Source organism: Heteronotia binoei, chromosome 3, assembly GCF_032191835.1.
Source record: "Heteronotia binoei isolate CCM8104 ecotype False Entrance Well chromosome 3, APGP_CSIRO_Hbin_v1, whole genome shotgun sequence".
Taxonomy (NCBI): Eukaryota; Metazoa; Chordata; class Lepidosauria; order Squamata; family Gekkonidae; genus Heteronotia; species Heteronotia binoei.
The window spans coordinates 43,637,648-43,647,020 of record NC_083225.1 but is presented as its reverse complement, the minus strand read 5'-3'; the positions used below and the strand labels follow the sequence as shown (position 1 = coordinate 43,647,020).

The 9,373-nt window shown below is 39.2% G+C and overlaps 1 pseudogene; it reads right to left on the bottom strand.

Moving 5' to 3' along the window:
* Nucleotides 1-1,880: 1,880 nt before the first annotated feature.
* On the bottom strand, nucleotides 1,881-1,996 carry LOC132569191 (U2 spliceosomal RNA; annotated as a pseudogene).
* Between the last annotated feature and the right edge of the window lie 7,377 nt (nucleotides 1,997-9,373).

Genomic DNA, 9,373 nt, shown 5'->3' with positions numbered 1-9,373 from the left:
CCGGATAGCTTACAGCTACCCCAGCAGCAACCATCCTGCCTATATCTAAAGAGGTGAACGCATTAACCACCTAGCCATGCTGGCTTTAAATGTCATTTTTTATCAGTTCTATTGATAACTGTGCTTTCCCAACTACCTATAAAAGAATTAATTCCCAAAGAATTTTGCTCCAGGGATTGGGAAGCCGTTTGCAGCCATAACTATATATTTGAAAACTGCCTAATGCTTATCAAACACTTAGGAAGGAAAAAGGATATTATAAAATAGAGAATGCATTTGTAGACCCTAATAATTCTGGCATCAAATCTGATGATCCTGTGCAGCAAAAGCTAGTCACTCATGGGAACATGGGAATTTCTAAATAGCTGGAATTTCTGGATATGCAAAAAGAACCCCATTACCTTGTAAATAAAAATAAGACACACACTCACACACCCTTTCAAAACAAAAAGGCAGCATGATGAATACAGAATGTGGTCTCAAAGGCATGAAATATTTAGGCCAATTGAGCCACACTGGAGGAGGAGGGAGAGGAAGAGTTGGTTTTATACCCTTCCCTTCACTACCGGAAGGAGTCTCAGAGAGGCAGTAACTTTTTCTTCTTTTCCCCACCACAGGCACCCTGTGAGGTAGATGGGGCTGAGAGAGTTCTGAAAGAACTGTGACTGGTCCAAGGTCACCCTGCTGGCTTCATTTGGAAGAGTAGGGAATCAAACCCAGTTCTCCAGATTAGAGTCAGCTGCTCTTAACCACTACACTAAGAAGAAGAATTGCCGATTTATACCCCACCCTTCTCCCTGAATCAGAGACTCAGAGCGGCTTACAATCTCCTATATCTTCTCCCCCCACAACAGACACCCTGTGAGGTGGGTGGGGCTGAGAGGTCTCTCACAGCAGCTGCTCTTTCAAGGACAACCTCTGCCAGAGCTATGGCTAACCCAAGGCCATTTCAGCAGGTGCAAGTGGAGGAGTGGGGAATCAAACCTGGTTCTCCCAGATAAGAGTCCGCGCACTTAACCACTACACCAAACTGGAAAATGGCCCTTGCCCAGAGAAACTTTTAATTTACACATGATTTTGATCTTGAAAAAGCTTCCACATTCAGCAAAAATACCCCTTCTGCCAATGGAGGACTCTTTTGTCAGTGGAAAATGTGCTTTGTATCTGAACCAGTTTTTCTGTTGTCATTTTCCAGTGCTGAAAATCCTGGGTGCTGTAAAGAACTCATATGAAAATAGTCTTACAATCAAATTCAAACACAAAAATACAAACTACTTGCAAGTTAGAGAAAGAAAAGAGAATGCTGAAATTGAAACCATCACCACATAAGCACAGTCTTCTTTAAGCAGATGAGTCAAGTTTTTCTAAAGAACTGATTAACAGAATACTGTCTGACAATGAATTCTATAAATAAGGAGCCAGTACAAAAAAAGCAGAAAGAAAAAGTAACAGATAAATTATTACAAATCTGGGGTGCTATTATAACATCATGATATTAAGAAAATTCCTGACTTAAATACAAATCAGGTTGATCTAGATCAGTGTATTATATCCTACCACAGGAAGTAGGACATCCCTCCAGCCTAAGAAGTCTTCCTCCAACTTCAGTGGCTCTTCCATTAGAGGAAGGAGAATGGAGGAAGGCTTCAGAATCTGCTTATGTAGTGATAAGATACCATCCAAAATAATTATTTATGCTATCATTTTGTCTGCTACATAGCATTCTTGTAAAAGTCTTATAATTGCCATTTTGTAACAATAGGTTATTAGACTCAACTATAATGAGACACAATTAAAAAAAAACACTTTAGATTTGTCCAGAGATTCAGGAATTTTCTTCAACCTATAGAATATTTCAACAGATAACCTCCAAGTTGTTTAAGAGTTTGTCTAAGAGTTAAATAAAATTCTATACTAAAACAATCAAATAAAGGATTATTAACTAGTTTATGAAAAGGTACTACACTTGATCTTAGCCTAAAGGCCGAGAAGTTATCTGAAAAGGTATTGGAATTATAAGATTTTGGTTAACCTTTCCTAAAAACATAGAAATTTGTAAACTATTGTAAAGATTTTTTAAAAACAAAAAGAATAAATCAGAGTTAAATTGATATCAATATATGTCAGCAGTTACAGAAAAAGAAAAAAACTAAAAATATAAGGAAGTGGAGGTGCAAGAATGGAAGTCATCGGTATGGAAAGGAAATAAAGACTACAATTAGTTTTTCATGTCAAAACCAAGAAAAGATAGACCTTCTATACAGCAGAGATGAGAAATCACAAAGGGAAGAACAAAGAAGGAAAATGTGCAGAACTAGATAATATAAAGGATAAAGATGATATTGGGAATCATGAGTAAGAGAAGAAACTGCAATTGATTCATCATGAAAGAAATACGAACTTCAGAAGTAAGAACTGACGGAAAAGGAGTGAAATGATGGAACTATGAATTTAAAATAAAGAAAAGTTATGGATGAGAAAGGATCAAGTGTGAAAAATACTTTCTACAAGACATAACACTTCATTGATGTGGAACCAATCTGTGGCTGGAGGAGGTTCATCCAGACTTAGCAGTATTCCTGCAACTTAAGTAGGTCTTTCTTTGAGGGTAAAAAGGTAAAGGTATTCAGTCCCCTGTGCAAGCACCAAGTCATTACCGACCCATGGGTGATGTCACATCATGATGTTTTCTTGGCAGACTTTTTATGTAGTGGTTTGCTATTGCCTTCCCCAGTCATCTACACTTTTCCCCCAGCAAGCTGGGTACTCATTTTACCGACCTCGAAAGAATGAAAGGCTGAGTCAGCCTTGAGCTGGCTACCTGAACCAGCTTCCACTGGGATCGAACTCAGGTCTTGAGCAGAGGGCTCCAACTGCAGTACTGCAGCTTTACCACTCTGCACCATGGGGCTCTTTTCTTTGGAGAAAGGCGCCTTATATTGGCAGAAGGCTTCAGACTTTGCTCAGCTGGGCAGTGGTAGGAGCCATATTGGCTAGAATGAAGAAAGTCAAAGTGATTGGGACTTATTCTAAAGACATATAGCAACATGACTATGTGAATGAAGATATTGATAAGTAGAGAACTGAAGGTGAAATACAAAGGATGACGAGAAAGAAGAACTAATGAATGAACGAGTAGGAAAAGCAGAGATCAGTATTTTACCAGCCTCTCTAAAGGAATAAGTTAATTGAAATGAAATGGGAAGAAAGGCACACACATATCCGGTTTGTCAGCAGATGGAGACAACTGCTTGCCTGTGTTTTCCATGAGGATTTATCTTCTTTTCTCCTTGATGTTTGACTTATTTGGAGGTTGACAAGCCTAAAGATCTTTGCTACAATGTTTATCAACAGTTGAGGGGGAAAGAGACCAATAAATAAGCAAAAACAGAGACAGAAAGATCAGACAATGGTTTACAGTAATCATCTAGACCAAAAAAAAAAAAATCCAAGATAAAAAGAAGAAAAGGGAATCAAGACAACCAATAGGACAACAATTATCTTCTGATAGATCAATATAAATTTCACGATAGAGTTGCCAAACACTCTGATGGAGGAGGGTTTCCCACTGCCAGGTTCTGCCCCTTAGTCACTGATCAGATGGCTGGCAGGGGAACTTACCAGTAGAAGAAAGGAAGGTCCAGGCCATGTTACTGGCATCACACATGAAATGACATCATCATGCCAGTGATTTCTGGGAGATGCCCTGGTATTTGGGCAAAAACTCTATGGCAGAATTTGGTTTTACCAAAGAGTTTTTGCCCAAATACCAGAGTGTCACCTGGTAATCACTGGCATGATGATGTCACTTCCTGTGTGACACCAGTAACATGGCCTGGCCCTTTCTCCTTCTCCTGGTAATTCCCCCCTTGTCCCACCAGTTGTCACCTTGCATATACAAGGAAAGAACAAAACCTCAGCAAAGAAGAAGCCAAGGATTAGATCTAGATAGAAATGAAGCAAAGATCCTGAGAGATATTCATAAATCGCAAAAAGAAAATTCACAGGATAAAGCATAGAGATGGTATGATATTCAAAATCAAGGAAAAACAATGACTGAGGAATATAAAGAATTGAGAAATTACGATGTGAGACAAGAGCTTCCAGGCTAACCAAGTCAGATGGTGACATCCAGATTCTGATCAAAGCAAAGCAGGAACAGAGCAGAAAGAAAGCAAAGAGTAGATTTATTAATTACTGAATGACAGTGTGATAAAGCACATCAAATAATTGAACAAGGAACGGAAATCAAATTAACCAGTCAACAGACCTTCAAAAAATGGGGTTGGGAATCAAAGGAACAGAACTCACTTAAAGCAGATTAGAAATTTAAGAAATGTGATACCCATCAAATTACAAAAAAAGTCTCAATAAATAAAACACAATTGCTGGTCAAGACTGAAGAATGCTATGAAACAGAGGAATGGAAGCATCTAGGGATATTTTGGGCCTCAGATAAATCATAGCCTCTCTTCTGGTTATGCAAAACCATTTACAACCACTCCCCTCAAAACGCACCCAATGTAAGCAACAATAATACTGTTCTTTCCCCCTCTCTGGGTGGCAAGAATCTGGTAAATACATTGCAAGCATTTTTTCTTAGAGCAGAACCCAGTCATAGAGCAGAAGCCAGGCACTTATAGGAATTGGTACTGCTTTGTCATTTCAAAATCTTCCATGTTTATTTATTTATTTAATTTAATTTATATCCCACCCTCCCCGCCGAAGGCAGGCTTAAAGCAGCTCACAGATTAAGGGTCAGGCAATCAGACATTGCCATGTTCGCCATGTCATTTAGAGCCATCAAACAGCAACAACTGGTTTGCTATCTTTTATTTTATCTCCATGACATGAAATGTTTTAACTGCTAATTCCAGCAGGAGTAGGCCATGCTGGCCAGGTAGAAAACTTAAAACCTTACAGCTGTATATATTTCTTCATTCTTCTGATTTTTTTTTTAAAAAATATTTGTTTTGTTCTTCAAATAATGTCCATCTGAGACCTCATGGTATGTGTCTCACAAAGCTGTAACTCAAAACAATGGCTTGAATCCACTAGAAAATGTCCGCATGCAACAAGGTCTTTGCACAAGTGGAAGTGTGGGGAAAAAGATCCTTATCCTAGTTTCCTGAATAGGCTTGCCAGCCCCCAGGTCCAGGCAGGAGATCCCTCAGTTTTGTAGGCTCCACCCTGCCACCAGCCAGCTGGCCAGTGGGGGGAAGCCCCACCCCAACGGGCATGATGTGTTTTCAGATCTTGGCAGGTTTAGAAAAAGTGTGCAAACTGTGTGTGTTTTGGAATGTGTGTGTGCCTTTAAAACTCAGCAGGATGCAAAAGCTGCATGGGGTGGGTGAGCAGGCAAAAGCACATGGCTCTTCCTGGTGAGTGTGTGAGAAAGGAAGAGAGCACATTCCCTTTGTTTTGCATTTGCTTCAGAAGCTGTTTGTATAGTAAAATGAATAGTAAAGAGTTAACTAGAACCTGCTTATTAGAAAACTCCACCCACTAGACCTTTGTCTTCCTCACTTTCATTTTCCTATGTTAATCTGAAGAAGTTGGTTGAAATACAGCAGATTGTTACATTCAGCAACTCCAGTGAGTAAAGTGATTTGCCATTACCCAGTGAGATCACAAAAGTGTGGACTTGCAAACTGTTTAGTTTGGCTGCTTTGTGTGTGTGTGTGTGTTTTCACTTTCATTTAGTGGAAGTGCAGCTGCTGGAGAACCATTTGAAGGCAAAAGGATGAGCAAATCAAGACTGTATTCAGGGGAACTGCACTGCTGTATTTCTATTTATTTATTTATTTTTTATTTTAGGGAATGGGAAAGTCTCCTGGCTCCACTCTCAAAGTCCCTAGTTATTTCCTAATTTGTATCTGGCAACCCTATTCCTGAACCATTTTCTCTCGACACTATAAATTACAGAGAAAAGCACAAGGTGTTATACAGAGCTTTTTTGGGGGGGGGGGGCAGGAGTGCACAGAAGCAGAGTTCAACCTGAGCTGGCCAGAAGACGCTCCTATCAAGTCCTTCTTCTATGAGGATTCTAACTGCCAGAAATCCTAGGGAAAACTGTGCAGCAACTGTCCTGTATCCCATATGTTTCCTGGATGTTGTAAGATGTCCTGATAAATTCAATGATGTAAGGAAATATATAAATATCCAAAATAAACAAAACAAATGTTATAACAATGATCTTTAAAAAAAACCTTATCCTGTATTTTTCAGGAAGAACCAACAGAAAACAAAGTATGAAGCTGTTATACACAGATCTCAGTACACATTAATTTATTGGGAACAGTAGTCATTTTCATCAGAAATAAAAGTCACCTACATTAGGATACCCGTTGTGCTGTGTGATGCGTTACAGCTGAGAAAGAGGTTTGCTCTCTACTGGCTTTTTGCTACTGCTGCCTATAAATACAATATAGATTTGCCTTGTCGTTGCAAACTAATTTGTGTTCTATTTATTTATATGTGCTGCACACCAGAATGCCTAAAAGATCCGAGAAGGCAAATATCTCTGGTAATTATATGCTACTTGCCACTTATGGAAGCACACAGTTTCACCAGCATGGCAAATTATATGCTGCAATGAAGTGGGGAGGGCTACTAATTACAGAGGGAAGGTTATTATCCGTGAAGCATTGTTTTTGTTTGCAATAAAGAATGACCAGGGCAAATGTTAGAAAACATTGCGGTGAGCAGGAAAAGCCTGGACTCTGTCTCAGAAAGGCTTGCTAAATGTCTTCAAATGTATAATGCCCATAAACGCTTCATCAAAAATCAACAAAACCAACATCAGTTAAGACCTCAACAAACTGTTCAAAGGCAAAAGTAAAAATATTTTTAAAATTCCCAATAAAACAATGGTTTGGATCCAGCAAGCTTTTCCTGATGGTAAAAAAGGGAGAAAGGACCCTCTTTGAGCATCCCCCAAACAACAAAAACAACAGCTATGAAGCTTGGAATCATTATATGTCTGTCAGGTTGTATACAGCAGGAATTGAGTGGGATCGGGTTGAAAAGCTAGTGGATCCAAACCAGCAGCAGCAGATGAATACTACAGCATCAGGTAGAAAATAAGATCTTGTTGGTGGAAAATACCATCAAATTCCAGCAACCCCATAGGGTTTTCAAGGCAAGAGACTTCAGAGGTGGTTTGCTCTTGCCTGCCTCTGCATAGTGACCCTGAACTTCTAGCCAAGCACCAACCAGGACTGACCCTACATAGCTTCTGAGAGCTGATAAGATCAGTCTAGCCTGATAAATCTTTAGCAGCAAACAAAGGGTAGTGGAAAGTTGTAAAATTGTCACATGAGTTAAAAAGAAATAATGAAAAAAAAATAGCATCAGATAAAGCAATTACTCTTAAGCTCAGTAAGATAAAAAAGAATGCATGAGTTACTAGGAAAATCCTCCACAAATTAAATACAAAATTAAATACCATCCAATGCTAGGGTAAATAAAAGCATCTTTAACCAATGTCCAACATTTAATTTGTTCCATGCAGAGGGAATTCCATAATTACAATGCAAACCAAAGAAACGGCCTTTCCCTAGGAGCCACCCTTGGTCACCACTGTGATCAGCAGGCCACACAGTTTGGTTTAAATGCAAGCTAACATATGAGAAGGTCCCCCCCCCCCTTGAGATATCCAGTTCTAGCCTGCTGAGGATTTTATACCTAGTTTATAAAATGCCAAATAACCTGATTTAAAATATCCAAATTCAAAATGATAGTGTGAATCAATAGTTAGTGCTGCATGCGAGGTGGCAAGTTTTGGGCTTTCCAGGGAAATCGCAGCCTACTTTTTAAATGTTGGCATGAAAGATTATATCTCATGTCAGCCACAGAATCAAAGTCATTCAGAAAATGGTTCTTCACACCAATCACAGGGGAACTCCATGTGCTATCATTGGAAATTAATAACTAGCTTAGCTAGGTTTCCATCAGCTTACTTTGTAGATCAATGTTGAACCAGCCAGGGAGATGTTTTGTCTTCATGGTACAAAAAAGTAAATAGCTTGGGGAGCGGGGGAGAGCACACCAAATTTGAAATTGTCCATTTTTGAGATTGTGAAAGGGATAGAGGCCTCCTGGAGAGCGCATGAGCCAGCAACCTTGTTGAAGATACACAGGTGCCTGGATGGTAACTGTGTGGGAATCCTACATTTACCATTTTGAGCTAGCTTTAAAGGTTACATGTAATTTTAATAAATGTTAGAACCTCTGAGTAAATGCAATTCAGATTACAGGACTGCAAAGGATTCTTGTGCTCTAAAGTAAATTCCTAAAAACCAGAGATAGGGCGGAGGAGCTGTCTCAAGTCTGGTCTGTTGCAGTTATCTCAGAAATTATTCAGTAAATGAGCTGCCAGCAGTACTTCATGATATCTAAGCACTGTGGTAGCTGCAAATTCACAAGACCATAATAGGTTATTTTCTGAAATGGAGTCAAATATTATAGTATGAGAAAAATTAAAACAATCACAGCAGCAAATGTTTTACCGAAAATTATTTCAAGCAAACCCATTAGATATGTTTTGGGACATTGGTTTAACCAGCAGCAGAAACTTTTCAGTGCCTTGGAGCAAACACAATGTCTTTGGCTACAGAAATTATGTTGTACAAGGGAGTGATGGAGGAGATACCACATTTATGTTTATATTGCTCAGCTGCTCAGTTGAAAGCTGGTATTTTATTTATTCAAGCTGCAGAAAACTGGCTAGCTACTCAAGCATAATTTTTCAGGGGAACCTGGCGCACTTGTTATGGAATGCTTCATTAGGGAAGCTGGTTTCTTTTGTTTTTACTTTTTTTTCAGTCACCATTCTCTTTTATGATGGCAATATGGGAAGACTGGAAATTCAAACAGACCTTGGAATTTATTCTTTTATATCCATTCATAAGCAGGGACAATAAGAAACATGATAAGCAGGTAGCTAAAATAGACTTCCCAGATTTTGAGAATGCTCAGCTTTTATGTGAGCAAGATTTCAAACAGAAGTCTCTAGATATCCCATTTACCTGATTTAAGCCTGCCATGGACAGATCACCTCCTTCCCTATGCATCAACTATAGTAATCAAACTATCCTACCACCAAGTGCAGGGCCGGTGTTAGGCTTCCTGGTGCCTTAGGTGAATCACCCATTAGCCCCCCCCCCCCCCCGTTATTAAAAAAAATATAGGAAAATTGAAGAGCACCAAACTTGAAACTTTTCACATTTTTAATTTACTGATTTTTAATTTTTTTTTTTAAATAAGAGAACAGTAATCCTTAAACTAAGAGCCCCATGGCACAGAGTGGTAAAGCTGCAGTACTGCAGTCAGAGCCCTCTGCTCATGACCTGAGTTCAATCCCAGTGGAAGC